Genomic DNA, 16,811 nt, shown 5'->3' with positions numbered 1-16,811 from the left:
TTTGGAGACAGGGGCTTTCATCCTCCTTAGAGGGCTGCCCCTCTCTCCAGGCAGGGAAACAAGCACCACGGCAGAAGATCAACGATCCATCCCTGTACACAGGGAGGCTGTCCAGTGCAAAGCCAGCCACAGCACCCTGGAGATGCTCACTGCACTCTCATGGATCCCTGCCCTGGAATGCCAGGAATGCCCTTGGCCCACAGGGCCTTTCTGTGGCCCTTCTCGGCTCAAAGCTGCTGCTCTTCTTGCTCAGTCATGCCTAAAGCCACAGAGCTCGGCCTCCCACACCACAACAGGGACAAGACTCAGCAGCCAGGCAGTCGAGCTCAAGGCCGAAGGCTGAGGGGCCGGGGGCTCGAGTCCTGAGGACAGGGGGGTCACACGCCCTGCCCCACAACTCCTGGGCCCACACCTCTGAAAGGCTGTGACCAGGGTTACACGCCTGATTACAGGGGCTCCCTCCAGCTGCCCTCTGAGGAAGCACCAGAGCAGGTGGGTGGCACGAACAGGGCGGCTGCCTGGGGGCTACTTATGGCCCACTGCCCCAGCCCCTCAGGGTCTCCCCCAGCCCGGCCAACCTGCCCGGCAGCAGCGACGCAGCCCTGCAGGAGCTCCAGAGGAGCCCAGTCAAGAGCACCTCAGAGCCCTCAGCAATCCAGCCAGCAACACACAGGCAGGAGGGTGCAGATGGCCGTTCCTGGCTGGCACAGGGCTTGTGTCCGTCTCCAGGCACTGGTCAAGCAGAGACCCCAGCAGCTCTGGCCCCTGCCCAGCCGCCCTTTGGTCAGCACAAAGGCTGCAGCAGAACTATCAAAAGCCAAGGGCCTTCTGGGCATTTTCTCTTCAACACTGCATGCCTGGGTAGCTTGCTGAGCATATGCACTGTTTTTCCACGTTTTCCCCAAAGCCCTGAGGACCCTGGGCAGCAAAAGAAAACTCCAGAGAGTCCATATTAGAACACATTCTATATTTACATGCTACAAAAAATGGAAAAGAAGAAAACATCAATCTTAAAGGAAAGAAAAATCACTGCTGGCTCAGGTGCTGACCCAGCAGAGAGAGCCTCCCAGACCAGCTCTCAGCAGAACTCCAGCAGCGCAGCCAGCCGAGGCCCGACAGACGAGGCCGTGTCTTCCATGCCCTGCAGAATTGATCTTGCAGTCTCTGGAAGACAGAATATCCCCTACTCTGCAGTGCCTGGAGGACATACAAGGTTTGAAGTGCCAGGTCTGACAACAGCACTGCTGATGTCCTCTGTAAGGTGTTCAAGGGCTACAAGAGAGAGGAACAGAGCCAAGGTAAAATCCTGGATCTGCAAGGACCCGAGGAGAGCCCTTGAGCCAGGGCCATCCCAGCCTGATCTTGCCATGGCCAGGAGGGAGCAGGGACCAACAGGATCTGCTGGAAGGTGCTGGCCACAAAACCCTCAGGTCGCCTGAAATCTCGGTGTGCTCTGCCCATGCCAGCCCTCGTCTGCACAGGGAGCAGAGCCCTCCACAGCTGGGCCAGGGCTTGAAGCTTCCCCTGCCAGCCCCCGCTGAAAGCCTGCTGCCCGCATTCACCTTTGCAGATCAGCTGGAGCTCTTCTTGCTGCCCCCTGAAGCACAAATAAATGCTGCTCTACGCCCTGGGGCCAGGGGAGCACTGAAATCAGCAGGTGTGGCAGAGTCCCACCCAAGCACACCTGCCACCCCTGAGCCCTGGCAGTGCTGGTGTCCTCTCCTGCCCCAGAGACCTGTGCCCCAGGGGGCTTCTCTGCCAGAGGCAGCCAAAGCCAAAGTGCACTGGGGCTGTGCTCCTTCCTACAGGGGCTGTTGGTAGGAGCACCTGGAGCAACTGCTGGCAACTCTTGGTCTCTGTCAGAAGCTGTTACTCCATGCTTGAATTTTCTCATTGGCATCATTTCCTGCAGCACAAAAACATCTTTGCTCTCTAGGCACAGAAGAATCCTCAGTTCAGGAAAGCTTTCCTTCCCCTTTGCTCAGCTCAAGGAGATCGAAAAAGTTGCAAACTTCCCAAAAAATCAAGATGCCGTGAGAATATGAAAGGTTTGAAAGTTTGCTTTAAGGTCATCCATTGAGAGTCACTTCACAAAACATAACACTACACAGAGGTAATAAAAAGGCCATTCTTTGGTTTGTAAATGGTTTTCTGTGAAGGGGTGATAATAATCTAATTCTCTTAAGGAATAAAAGCTCTCAAGGATTGAAAGTCCCCTCAGTGTTACAAAAGTAGTCCAAACAAATAAGTAGATTGCAAAAGGGCTAATGCTCCCACTGGTACAGATATTGAGGTGGCAAATCAAATACAGCTCTCCCCTCTTCTTCCCTGCAGGAGAATCAGGACCACTAACAGAAAAAGTCACAGCTATTCCTTCTGCCTTCCAGAACCTCTGTCCAAAGGGGGGTAACACCCCCTTCTGCAGGTGCTTGGCTTGGCCTCCACAGGACCAGGTGGATGCCAAACGTGCTCCTCAAAGCCTTTTCCCTTCCCCTTTCTCTCTGCCAAGTGCAACAGGCCTCAAGGACTGAAAGGACCACAGAGAGCCAAAGGGAGACACTTGCACCTACCTCACTGGAGCTCCTGGGAAAGCACTTTCCTAGAGCAGCAGGTCCCTTTTCCCCAAGGGCGTTTTCCCCAAGTGTGTAGCTTTCCTGGGGAACACCAATGCACTCTTCAGAAACCCTGGCAAGGCTTAATTACTTCTGGTCCTTTTAAGAAAGGCACTGCAGCTCTAGCTCATATTCCCCCAAGTGTGTTTGGGGTGCCTCTTTGCCTGCCTCAACTCCTGCCTGCAATCATGGCAACAAAACCAGGCTGTTCCCAGACCCTGTGCCCACAGGACGCTCTTGCCAGCACCTTCCAGGACTCTCTGCTGTGCACACAGCACTTTTCATGCCCGCTCTCAACAGCCTTTGGAACACAGAGCACAGCCTGGCTGGTGCTGCCCTCAGCACACCCCAAGCACAGGCAGAGGAAGAAGCAGGGGCTGCTTTGCGGCCATGCCCCAGAGAGACTGGATGGCTGCCCTCCCTCTGGTCTCACTTGGTTGGATTCTGACTGGGTGTGAGGCAGGGGCTGCCATTCCTCAGTTGTGGGGACCAGAACCACACCCGGGATCCCGGCACTGCCTGACAGCGCTCCGGGCACTGGCACGGTCGCACGTCCCAGTCTCGGCCACCGTGCTGCTGCTTCACTTGCCCTTAGGCACACCCAAAGCTCCCTGTTAAGCCCTGATGGTCTCTGCTTCTGCCCTCTTCCTGACCCTGTGTAGGGTGCAGCACTGCTGTGCTTTCAGGAAGCTATTCTTGAAAGCTTCCAGCATTCCAAGCTCCTTTGCCCTCAGTGGATGCTTGCCATGGAATCCATCACAGCTGAGTTCAGAGCATACTCATGTTGGCTGTTCCAAAATCCAGGGGCTTCAGAGTGCTCAGCAAGACATTAAACTTCCAAATGCTGTGGAAGGGGACCTTCAGCACAGGGACCTTTGCAGCCTGATCTGCCCTCATTCCTCTGGGTCTCTGTACAGCACACGGCCCAGAAGAGAACAGCAGGAGGGGCCTGTGTGTCCCTGCACCCTGGATTTGTGCTGCTTCAGCTCCACAGAGATGCAGGCCAAGTGAAGAAGCCAAACTGTTTATTAATGGAAGGCAAAAAAAAGGGATGATATGGGGTGGAAAAAGGGGATGGGCATGGTCTGAGGGCTCCTGAGATGGAACTGTCAAAAGAGATGGAGAGTGATGGGTAAAATGGGAATGGACAGTCTCTGGGGGCTAGAGGGAGGGAACTATCTACAGGCAAAGAGAGAGTTGAAGCCCTGAGAGCTTCCCGCAGGCTCAGCTGTGCCAATCATCAGCTGTGCCTGGAGCTCCAGCAGCACTGGGAGGTTGTACTACAGGTGTTGTTCTTGTGACAATGGTTCAGTGGTTCCAGCAGATAACCCTACTTCTTTAGCTCCTAGGGCAAACTGGGTACGATTTTCAGTAATCGAACAGGATGGGCTGGCACTGTTCCTTGGGGCTTGAAGGCCTGGAACACAGAGGAAGAGAGCCATGGTCAGAGCCTGGATCTGCGGCGACCTGAGGAGACCGTCCTGCCAGGGCAACCCCACCCAACTCTGGCTATGGCCAGCAGAGAGGCGATGCCAAAAGGATCAACTGGAAGGTGCTGGCCACAAATCCCCTACGTGCCCCTGAAATCTCTCTGTGCTCTGCCCACGCCAGCCCTCGTCCGCACAGGGAGCAGAGCCCTCCGCAGCTGGGCCAGCGCTTGCAGCTCCCCCCCGCCAGCCCCCGCTGCCAGCCCGCTGCCCTCACTCACCCTCCCTGAGGGCCTGGAGCTCTTCCTGCTGCCCCCTCTGGCGCCGCCAGACCCTTCCTGGGAACACAAAGCGTGTCACGGCCCCAGCGGCACAGCTCCGTGCCAGCGGCGCTGCCAGCCCTGCGGCCACACGGCCTCCTGCCCCGGCACGGCTCAGCCCGGGCCCTTGCCCTTCCTGCCGCCCAGGGGCGGGCACGGCTGCCAGAGGGCGGCAGCAGCCCCGAGGGCAGGCGGGGCTCCACGGCGCCGGGCCCGGAGGCCGCTGCCGGGGCCGCAGCCGGGGCTGGGGCCGAGCTGCGGCGGGCCGGGGAGGGAGCCCGGGCTCGTGGCTCACCCATGAACCTGATGGCCGCCGCTCGCAGGGGCTCCTGTGGCTTCTGCAGGTACGGCAGCACCCGGCGCAGGTGCTCGGCCGCTCGGCTCCTGTCCTCTGCCAGCTGCAGAGAGCGGCAGCAGAGAAGGCTTGGCGCGGGCTCAGCCCCTCGGCCGGGCTCTCGCTGCGCCCAGCCCCGGCCTCCCCTGCCCGCACAGCCCTGAGGCCCGGCCAGCAGCCGCTGTTGCCGGGCTCTGGAGGGGGCCGAGGGCCGGCTGCTGCCCGGGGAGCCGTGGTGCTGCCCCGCCCCGCAGCCCCGCTGTGCCGGGCTCCATCGGCACCCGGCTCGGGCCCACAGGAGCCTGGAGAAGGTCCCGTGTGGCCCAGGGAAGGGAGCGGCGTGTGGGGCGCAGGCTGGCGCCCCTGGGTGCAGCACTGGCCAGGGGCCACAGCTGCCAGCCCCCCACACACTGAACACCAGGGGCAGGGGTTCTTTCCAGCCTGAGGCTAGGGCTTCATCCAGACCATCCTTACCAGACACTCATCGATCTTCAACTGCTCCTTCTTCAGTAGCTTCTTGAGATTCCTCCTCTTCAAGAACCTGGCCGCACAATGCAGCGTTTCCCGAGAGGCCTGGAGAGCAGCAGAGACACGGATATGGCACTGCAGCTCAGGGCACAGGACCCGTCCCTGTGCCACGGCCTGGAGGAAGCTGCAGCCCTGGAGGCACCAGGGCAGGAGGCAGCCCAGCCCCCTCCCAGCAGAACACCAGCATCACACAAAACCTCACCTTTGCCACCTGCTGGTTCTTATCATGGCAGTAGATGAAAAGTGTGTACACGCCCTTGTTGACAAATTCCTTCAGAGGCTTTTTTCCCTCGTCCACTACCAACTCCATCACCTTACAGAAGAGGTGAATGGAGAGCACTTGTACGTGGCTATTGTCCTAGATGGACAGGAGAAAACCTAAGCACCAACTACTCCAGGCCCACCCAGGCAAAGGCCTGAAAATGCAGACGGCACTGGGAAGCACCCAATGCCTGTGGTTCGGGATGCAGAATCTCACGTGGTTAAAGAGCTCCAGAAGTGCCTCAGCCAGCTTTGGGGCAGTGGTGCTTGATACCCGGATGCCTTTGTTATTGAACACATTCGTGAACACACAGAGGGACATGCTGACCACCTCTCCATCTGCATCATCCAGCAGCTCCAGAAGGCTTGAAGACAGACTGCACATTATTCTGGCCTGTGTGGAACACAAGGCTGTGCTGTGAAGCCATGAACAGCTGCACCGCCAACACCACCCTGGCACTGCAACCCCACCCTGCTGCTGCAGGGCCCAGAGCCCAAAGGCCTGTCCCAAAGCACTCAGGCAGGTGAGGCAGGAGAGCTGGGAGCAGCTGCCTCGGCTCCTGAAGCCCAGCCAGCCCATGGGGCTGCTTTCCCCAGTGCAGCTTCAGCCGCTGCCACCTTCTCACCATGAAGGGATCCTTGCTGAGCACCACGAGGCCTCTGAGTGCCAGGCAACGCCTCTGTCTGCAATTGCCCAGCAGGTACCTCGACATGACCCTGAGGATGCTGGCACGGCATTTAGTCAAATCCATGCACTCGAGGACCTGAAAGGCACAGGGCAGTGACAGGAGACCCGGCTGGCAGGAGCCCAGAACCACACAGGGCCAGGCCCAGGCAGCAGCACAGGGCCTGGGCACCGTCCCAGGCAGCAGCGGCTACGAGAGGGCAGAGAGCTGGGAGGCAGCTCAGAGAGGCAGCACTGGCCTTCAGGCTCACCTCCACAAGGAACGCCAGTAAAGGCAGATCCCAGCTTGGCTGCTTCATGCTGAGCAGCCGGAGCAGGTGAAGTGCAATGCGGGAACACAAAGGGACCAAGACACGGCGCATCTCCCTGTCAGGGGAAAAAGACCCTGAGGTGGAGGTGGCAAACCTCTCAGGGAGAGGACTGGCTCACAGAGGTCCAGTCTTTCCCCAGCATCCCTGGAGAGGATGTGGGTGTACTGAGAGGCAGCTCCTTCTGGGCACCCTCCTCTCCCAGCCTTTCCCAGTCTGCTTGGTCTTCCCTCAGTGATGAGGCCCTGTGGCCCCTGACCACAGGGACTGTGTGGGGCACCCCGGGCACAGGGCACAAATGCCGGGGACAGCGGGGAGAAGGGGCTCTCACCTGGCCAGCAGACCCATGGCATAGTGCTGGGTGTCAGCACAGAGCAGTGTGTCCCAGCCACGCTTGTGCTCCATGGCCATCACCTCTCTGTCACACTGCAGCCGGTAGAGCAGAGCCTTCATGGCCTGCACTGCAAACCTGTGTGCAGAGCAAAGCCCAGGTCACACTGGGAGCACTGGCACTGGCCACAAGGGCATGGGAAGGACGGGAGGACTGGAACCTGTTGGGGTTGCTGGGAAGGCGGTGTTCCTCCCGGCATGCTGTCCAGAAGTTATCAACTTCCTTGGGTGGCATCTGCTGTGTGGTGATGACAACATGGAGAAGCAGAGCCACAGACAGGCGGGAGGAATAAAGGGTCATTGCCTCATCGCACTCAGGCTCCTGGAGAATCACCCAGAGCACCAGAGTTGCCTGAAATAGAAGAAGCCCGAGACAGCGCTCAGTGCCGAGGTGTCAGGTCACAAGGGGAGACGCAGGGGGAGCAGCGGGCCTGGTGCCCCCTGAGCCTGCCCCTAGCCCAGGTTTCAGTGCCTGAGGCAGGGAGAGGATGGAGAGCTTCTGGAGAGGCGACCTGGGGGTGAGCAAAGGCCCAGAAACTCACAGCCAGGGCAAAAATGTCCTTGTTATCCCCATCAGAGGTGCACATCCTGTACAGTGGCCAGTGCTCCATTACACAGACCAGTGTTGGCAGCACCTTCTCCACTGTTGGTCCCGACGAGCCTATGGTTCTCCAGATCATGGCAGCAGCTCTGTGGGATCAGAGCTCTGTGTCAGGGGCATCTCAGTCACACTGCCGTGCCCTGTGCAGCTCTGGGGCCCAGGTGACAGAGCCCCGGTGCCCTGAATTTCAGGGAGGAAGCATTGGCAGCAGGCTCAGGAAACAGAAGGTCCTGAGGGTCCTGGACATCTCTGCCTGTCTGGCACACCCCATTGCACAGGCTGTGCAGGGCGATGGGCCCTAAAGGCTGCTGAGCCCTGTGCTCTCGAGGCAGGTACATCCTGTACCTGTCACACGTTGGGGCACAGTGCAGGAGGGTCAGCACCACATCAGCTGGATGCTCTTCAGCCAGCCTCACAATGTCAATTTGCAGCCTGGCATTCACAGTGACATGGGATGCCAGTCTGCGGTGAATGTTCCTTACAATGGCTGGCACCTGGAAGAGGCATGGGGAACACTTGGAGAACTGTCCAAAGGAGCAACTTCCCCGGCTTCCCCCAAGAAGTGCTTCCCTCCCCGGCACACTGTGCTGGCCTCAAAGGCTGAGGGCGCCCAGTGACCATGGCTTGAGGGAGCACATGATCCTGGGAGGCCTCCAGGCCTGGCCCAAGGCTGCTTACCTGCTGCTGAGGAGAAAAAGCACTCTCCTCTAAAAAATCTATAGTGGGAGCATGAATCACAGTGGGAGTGGGTGTGATGGCAGTATTTGTGATGCCGTGAGTCTTTCTGGTGTCAGTGTTTGTGCTGGCCATGCCCTCAGTCATTGACATGAGAACAGTCTTCGCCCTGTGATCATTAATTACAGTGTCAAAATTTTCTGAGCGTGCAGTCGAATCTGTGCTGACATCAGGCTCTGCCTGGGACTTGATCAGCCCAGAGTTAAGCTGTGCTGTGCCCTCAGTTGCTGTGGTGCTGGTCTTTCCGCGTCGAATGCGCAGGAACTTCCGGAACATCTGCAGGAGAACAAAGGACAGGGAAGAGAGACACGTTCCATGGAGTGCTCCAAGTGTGGTGCTGGGCTGAGCAGTGACAGCAGCCCCAGTCCAGGTGGGGATGGCTGCAGGTACCTTCAGTGTCCTGCGGAAGCGGCCACGGGTGGGCTCCTGCTCTTGTGTCTGGTCCATGGCTGCATCTGGCAAAGAGTGAGAGCAGCCAGAGCTGAGGGGCTGCGGGAGAGGCCGGAGAACAGAGCCCAGCCCTGGGCTCCGCAGGCAGGGACAGCCCCGGGATGCCCCAGGGGATGGAGCACGGCCATGGCACGGTTCAGCCCCAGCCCCTCTTCCCTCCTGTGCATGGGCATGTCCACAGCAGGTGGGATGGGATGGGGCCAAGCTGGCTGCAGCCATCAGCCCTGGGGCCCAGTTCTGTCACTCACTGTCCTGCACTGGCCGGTACTGCTCCGGCTCTTCAGGCTGTTGTGCTCCAGGGTCTTTCTTTTTTGTCCCCCTGAAGACTTTGAACAGGCCGTGAAATCTGCCCGCCATTTCTGCCCCTGAGGGTACCTTCTAGAGAGGTGCCTCAGGAAAGCTCCAAGTTAACACGTCCTCAAGGGCACCTGCAAAAGAGAAGTCTCGGGTAGGCCACAGGTCACCAAGTGCTGTGGTCTGGCCTTGAGGTCACTTGCAGGAAAAACGCCTCAGAAAAGCTCCAGGTCAGACAGGAATGAGTGTGCTGTGGGGAGGCTCCTCTCAGCACCGCTCTGTCCTGTCCTGTCCTGTCGCGTGCTCCGAGCACTGTGGTGTGGCTGCGTCACTGCCAGCACCGATGTCACCACGTGTCACAAAGGGCCCATGTGACACCCTGTCCCATTGCATCCCATGGTGACCATGCTGCACCGTGTCACAAAGGGCCCCTGCACACCCTGCCACCTGCCCTGGGGCCACCCAAAGTGGCCCAGGATGGAAGGAATCCCTCTCCCCAAGTGTCTCAGACATCCGCACAGGATCTTTAGGAACAGCTCCAACCATCAGCAAACGCTGCCCTGCTCTGTGGGCTCAGGGCAGCAGAAGGAGCCCCCAGGGCTGCCGACGCAGCCGCAGCGGGAAGGGCACGGGGCCTTCCTCAGAAGCTGGCACGGCCTCCTTGGGACACGCCCTGGCTGGAGGACATCCTAAACCTGCGGGTGTGACACACACAAGGAACTTTGTCTTTGCCCCAAAGCCGGGGCACAAGTGCTGCTCTGAGCCCTGGGGCCAGGGGAGCACTGAAATCAGCAGGTGTGGCAGAGTCCCACCCAAGCACACCTGCCACCCCCTGAGCCCTGGCAGTGCTGGTGTCCTCTCCTGCCCCAGAGACCTGTGCCCCAGGGGGCTTCTCTGCCAGAGGCAGCCAAAGCCAAAGTGCACTGGGGCTGTGCTCCTTCCTGCAGGGCTGTTGGCAGGAGCACCTGGAGCAACTGCTGGCAAAACTTGGTCTCTGTTCAAAGCTCTTCCTTCATGCTGGAATTATTTTCTCATTAATGTCATTTCCTTTAGCATAAAATCTCATTTGCCAAGAAGGCACAGAAGAATCTGGCATTTAAGAATCTTCAGTTCAGGGAAGCTTTCCTTCCCCTTTGCTCAACTGAAGTAGGTTCAAGAAGTTGCAAAGTTAAATGTATGGCAATGGCCTGACAATGTGAAAGGTTTGGCAGTTTGCATCCCATCTCAAAGCTGCAACTCATTTGCCTTAACATCATCCATTGAAAGTCACTTCACAAAACATAACACTACACAGAGGCAATAAAATATCTATTCTTTGGTTTGTAAACAGTTTTCCATGAAGGGATGATAATAACCTCATTCCCTTAAGGAGTCAAATCTCTCAAGGAATGGAAGTTCTCTCAGTGTTACAAAAGTAGCCCAAACAAATGAGTAGATTGCTAAAAGGCTAATCCTTCCCCTGGTACAGATATCTAAGTTACCAATAAATCACAGCTCTCCCCTGGTGTTTTCTGCAGGAGAATCAGTACTGGTAAGGGATGGAGAACAGCCTGGCAAGCTCCTTCTCCAAACTCCCTCTTTACTCTCAGGGCAGGTAGAACATTCCACAGGAAAGCAACTGGTGCCACAAGGAGTGGCTGATATTCGGCAGTTTTTGGGAGACCCCTCAGGACTGCCCTATCCTGAGGGAACACCCTTGGCCTTGACCTGTGGGTACCCACACAAACGTAAAGTCAGCCGCCTTAGTTTCCAGGACAGTCCTGTGTTGGCCAGCATCCTGACATGGATGCAGGAGCGCTGAGAGGCACTGCTGGGATTCTGTAGGTCAGGACTGTCTGTCTCGTTTACATGTTGAAAAAGAGAGAGATCATATTTAGCTAGAAATTTAGTGATCCCTGAATTTGATAAGGATCTGTGCCATCATTAGTGAAGAAATTTTTTTTGATCCTATAGTTGAGCTGTTTTTTAGTATTTAATTTTGTCTGAAGACAGCAAAGTAGAGACCCTGGTCTTGGTTTGGATTCTTTAAGGAGTTTTTTCCCATTTGAAAGGAAGATCCTCGGAAGGGAGCAGTTGTGCAGAGGACAATTAGGGGTAATGAAGAAACAAAAGACATGGCCAGACCTCTTACATCCCACACTAAGGAGTCAGGCAAGGGAAAGGAGCATTTGGGAGTCATACCTGGGGCAGGGGGAGAGGCTGTGGGGCTGTTCTGTCCCTTAGCTGTGGGGCACGGCTCGGAAGGCAAATGGTTGAGGTTTTGGTGTTGGACTGCTGCTGCTGCCCAGAGGATTCGCTGCTACTGCAGAGCTTTTCCTTCACTGCTTCTCCTGACTGTGGGTGAGGCTCTGCTTGCAAGTGTGCCCATTGAACTGGGGCCTTTCAATACCCCACCACTCTGGGAGGGATCTTCACCATCTGCTTAGGTGCCTCCAGGGAAAACCAGGACAACAACCCCCTCCCAAAGGGAGCGTCTCAGGGCTGCTTGCGGGAGCCCAAAACGATTCCCCCGTCACCCAGGGCTGCCAAGCCCCCTCTGATTTTGCCACTGCTCTGCATTTTTAGTAGACTTTTAGCTCGAAACCCCTGGGTCTGCCCAGCCCCTGCTGCTCCTGCCACAGCTTTGGGCTTATTGCTAAACTTTGTTTGTCACCCTGGGCCTGCGCTCCTCTGCTGTTCTGGCCTGCTGCCCGAGGTTCCTGCTAGAGTCCATTTCACCACCTCTATCTGGCCCCATGTTCAGGCACCAAAATGACTGTAGAGGGTCGACCCTGGCTGGGTGCCAGGTGCCCTCTCCATCGCTCTATCATTCTCTTTCCCACTGGGACAGGGGAGAGAATAAGATGGAGAACAACCAGCAGGGTGAGATAAAGCAGTTTTATTACAGTAAAAGGAAGAAAGAAGCAGAGATCTGCACGTGCATGGGCTAAGGAGAAAAAAAGTCAGTCTATACTTCCCATCAGCAATGATGTTTGGACATTTTCTGGAAAGAAGGGCTTCAGCATGCATTATGGTTCCTCTGGAAGGCAAACACTGAAAACTGACAAATGCCCCCCCTTCTTCCTCTCTCCTTTTTAGCTTAGATATCTGAGCTGTCGTCACATGGTGTGGAATATCCCATTGGCTAATTTGGGTCAGTTGGCTTGGTTGTGTCCCCTCCCAGGATCTTGCCCACTCCCATCCCCTTTGACAGGGGAAGGAATGTCAGAGGGACAGCGCTGCTCAGCAGGAGCCAAAACACTGCTCTGTCATCAGCACCCGTCCAGCTACCACTGCAAAGCACAGCACTGTAAGGGCTGTGAACTTGACCTTGCTCAGAAGCAGTCCCGATGGTAGGGAAACTTTTGGATTCTGGGCTGTGAGTGTCCTTTTGCACCATAGGCCAGACCCTCCTGACAAAACATTCAACATCCAGCAGAATTGCACATTGGGCGGGAGGAAGAAATTCCAGAAGAAAGGGGAACCTACCTCAACCCCTGAGCTGTCAGCTAAGAATATCTCTGCTGCTGCTGCAAAACCTCCTTATTTACCAACAAAACACAAACGTGCAGATGACAAGATTCCAACCTCTGCAGAAATGATTCTGAATGTATTAAGAGCTTTTCTGAAAGGGACCCCAACTGTACTAAGAGATTGTTTAGTGGGGAAGTGGCACAAAGTCAGGGGAGATTTTGTGTGCAGTGATATTTTGCACAGCCTGCAAACCCCAAGAAAAACAATCCCTACATGGGGAAACTTCCTACATCTCATGATGTCTCATTCATGGATACCTCAGCCAAACACATCAGGTATGTGTAAAGATAAAGGTATAGAGCCATTAGTCTTGAAACAGGAATGGAAATCGTAGAAGGAAACAAAAAGGTACATGTGTAAGTGTGAGAAAGAAGCAAGCCTGACAGTGCAGAATAATCCTGGGAAGCATGGAAGAAAGTGGATTACACACTGTCTGAGAACAGGAAAGGCGTCCTGTTTCTTCAAAGCTTGCAAATCTTGAGCAAAGGAACAAACTGTCAGGCTGAGGGATTTATTACAGGCCTGCAGCTGGGTTGCACACGAAGAACTGAACAGATGTTCTCACACTAAGTGTATAAGTACTGTCGTAACTCTGCAATAGACAGATTCAGTTTGCTCTCAGCTTGTGAGCCTCTCATTCATACGGCAACAAATTGCTCCTGATTTACAGGGGCTTCAGTCCTACTGACGTGATCCAGGCCGGTGGTGTACTGTCGGAGTCTAGAACATCCCTCTGGCCACCCTGGAGGGTTTTGAGATCGGACAGGGGGTCTGAGATCTGTACAAGGGGGTCAACCAGCCTCACACAGAGCCCAGGATGACACTGCCTCTGATCCCTGGCCATGGGAGTGAATGCCCACATTGTATGAAGAATCACAAGCTGAGACAATTCAAAATAAGTAGTATTTAGTTTATCACAGAATGTGAATGTAGAATCTAGAATTTTTAGTATATGGGGTTGAAGAGACAAGATGGAGGAATTGGGGAGTGGCCCCTGTGTTCCTTGTTCTTGCTCTCGTCCCCCATCTTTTGCTGAGTTGGATTTGAGAGATTGGTTTAGAGTAGAAATGATGTTAGCATAGGTAGTAGGCATTAGTAAAATTTTGTAAATAAAAAGTATGTTTTGGACGGTGGTTGGGTCAAGGGTACCGTACATAAGGTGCGGGGCTCTCTGATCCGCCCAATCCGCCGCTTGTCCTTCTCTGCTGGGGATGCCTCGCAGAGCTGAGAAAGAACTGAGATAAGGTACCCTGCCAGGGAGGCCTGGCAGAGCTGAGAAAGAACTGAGAGATAATGAAGAATAAACAACCTTGGATACATGCACTGGCGGACTCAGCTTGTCGTCTCTGGCTCCGGCGTGAAACACTTAGGGCTAGGGAAGATGAAAAACCTCAATACCTCGGGGAACAGCAACCCTGAGGAGAATCTCAGGGAACAGTATCCTGAGGAGACAGCAACACTGCAGGGCAGCCCGTGGAGGAGGGAGCGCAGCCTGTGAGAACAAACTGCGCGCTGCTCCCCCTCCGCTCCCAGAGCCGACCCTAAAGGCACCGAATGCAACACCCAGCACAGCCCAACAGACGGCTGGGGATACAAACACCGTAACGGCACCCTGGGACACAGACCCATCCCAGAATGCCAAACCCATCCCGGAATGCCAAACCCATCCCAGAATGCCAAACCCATCCCAGAATGCCAAACCCATCCCGGAATGCCAAACCCATCCCGGAATGCCAAACCCATCCTGGAATGCCAAACCCATCCCAGAATGCCAAACCCATCCCAGAATGCCAAACCCATCCCGGAATGCCAAACCCATCCCAGAATGCCAAACCCATCCCAGAATGCCAAACCCATCCCGGAATGCCAAACACATCCCAGAATTCCAAACACATCCCGGAATTACAAACACATCCCAGAATTACAAACCCATCCCGGAATTCCAAACACATCTCGGAATGCCAAACCCATCCCGGAATGCCAAACCCATCCCAGAATTCCAAACCCATCCCGGAATGCCAAACCCATCCCAGAATGCCAAACCCATCCCGGAATGCCAAACACATCCCGGAATTACAAACACATCCCGGAATTACAAACACATCCCGGAATTACAAACCCATCCCGGAATTCCAAACAACTCTCGGAATGCCAAACCCATCCCGGAATCCCAAACCCATCCCAGAATTACAAACACATCCTGGAATTACAAACACATACCGGAATGCCAAACCCATCCCGGAATTCCAAACCCAACCCTGAATTCCCAGAATGCCAAACCCATCTCGTAATTCCAAACCCATGCTGGAATTCCAAACACATACCGGAATTCCAATTCCAGAATTCCCAGAATTCTGAGTATGCCAAACCCATCCTGGAATCCCCAGAATTCCAAACACTTCCTAGAATTTCTGGAATTGCAAACACATCCCGGAATTCCAAACCCATCCCAGAATGCCAAACCCATCCCGGAATTCAAAACCCATCCCGGAATGCCAAACCCATCCCGGAATGCCAAACACATGCCAGAATGCCAAACACATCCCGGAATGCCAAACACGTCCCAGAAGTTCAAACCCATCCCAGAATTCCAAACACATCCCGGAATTACAAACCCATCCCAGAATGCCAAACACATCCCGGAATGCAAACCTAGCCCGGAATTCCAAACCCATCCCGGAATTCCAAACACATCACAGAATTCCAAACCCATCCCAGAATTCCAAATCCATCCCGGAATTCCAAACCCAACCCTGAATTCCCAGAATGCCAAACCCATCCCAGAATTCCAAACACTTCCTAGAATTTCTGGAATTCCAAACCCATCCCAGAATTCCAAACACTTCCTAGAATTTCTGGAATTCCAAACACATCCCAGAATTCCAAACACATCCCGGAATTCCAAACACATCCCGGAATGCCACACCCATCCCGGGATTCCAAACACATCCCAGAATGCCAAACCCATCCCGGGATTCCAAACACATCCCAGAATGCCAAACACATCCCGGAATGCCAAACCCAACCTGGAATTCCAAACACATCCCGGAATGCCAAACCCATCCCGGAATTCCAAACACATCCCAGAATTCCAAACACATCCCAGAATTCCAAATCCATCCCGGAATTCCAAACCCATTCTGGAATTCCAAACCCATCCCAAAATTCCCAGAATGCCAAACCCCATCCTGGAATTCCAAACCCATCCCAGAATTGTGAACCCATCCCAAAATTCCCAAAATTCCAAATCCATCCCGGAATGCCAAACCCATTCTGGAATTCCATTTTGATTCCAGAATTCCTATCCCAGAACACCTGGAATACCCAGAATTCCAAATCCCTCCTGAAATTCCAAACCCATCCCAGAATTCCGAACCCATCCTGGAATTCCCAGAATTCCAAACCCATCCCAGAATTTCCATTCCAGAATTCCCAGAATTCCCAGAATTCCCAACCTATCGCAGAATTCCCGGAATTTCAAACCCGTCCTGGAATTCCAAACCCATCCCAGAATTCCAAACCCATCCCAGAATTTCTATCCCAGAATTTTTGGAATTCCTGGAATTCCCAGAATTCCAGACCCATTCCGGAATTCCAATCCCATCCCAGAATTCCCCATCCCGAAATCCAAACCCATCCCAGAATTCCAAACCCATTCCAAAATTCCCAGAATTCCAATCCCATCTCGGAATTCCCATCCCAGAATTCCCAGAATTCCCAGAATTCCCAGAATTCCCAGAATTCCCAGAATTCCAAACCCATCCCAGAATTCCAAACTCATCCCAGAATTCTCATCCCAGAATTCCAAACCCATCCCAGAATTGCCATCCCAGATTTCCAAACCCATCCCAGCATTCTGAACCCAGAAATCCCAGAATCCCTGGAATTCCCAGTATTCCATACCCATCCAGGAATTCCAAACCCATCCCAAAACTAACATTCCAGAATTCCCGGAATTCTCAGAATTCCCGGAATTCCAAACCCATCTTAGAATTCCCATTCCAAAATTCCCAGAATTCCTGGAAGTCCCAGAATTCCAAACCCATCTTGGAATTCCAAACACATCCCAGAATTCCAAACCCATCCCAGAAATCCAAATCCATCGCAGAATTCCAAACCCATCCCAGAATTCCCAATCCAGAATTCCACACCCATTCCAGAATTCCTGGAATTCCAAACCCATCTCAGAATTCCCACCCCAGAATTCCAAACCCATCCCAAAATTCTTGGATTCCAAATCCCATCCCAAAATTCCCATTCCAGAATTCCTGGAATTCCCAGAATTCCAAACCCATCCCAGAATTCCCATTCCAAAATTCCCAGCATTCCCAGAATTCCCGGAATTCCAAACCC

At 54.5% G+C, this 16,811-nt stretch overlaps 1 long non-coding RNA gene across 1 annotated transcript; it reads right to left on the bottom strand.

Annotated features, from left to right (window-relative positions):
- Positions 1-3,473: 3,473 nt before the first annotated feature.
- Positions 3,474-4,838, bottom strand: LOC134562673 (uncharacterized). The gene is made up of 3 exons (XR_010083238.1): positions 4,655-4,838; positions 4,321-4,377; positions 3,474-4,029 (listed from the first exon to the last, which is right to left on the bottom strand). It is a non-coding gene; the product is annotated as an uncharacterized LOC134562673 (long non-coding RNA).
- Positions 4,839-16,811: the final 11,973 nt, after the last annotated feature.

The sequence above is a fragment of the Prinia subflava genome, chromosome 30 (genome assembly GCF_021018805.1).
Source record: "Prinia subflava isolate CZ2003 ecotype Zambia chromosome 30, Cam_Psub_1.2, whole genome shotgun sequence".
In the NCBI taxonomy this organism is placed as follows: Eukaryota; Metazoa; Chordata; class Aves; order Passeriformes; family Cisticolidae; genus Prinia; species Prinia subflava.
This window is presented reverse-complemented; position numbering and strand designations above follow the sequence as displayed.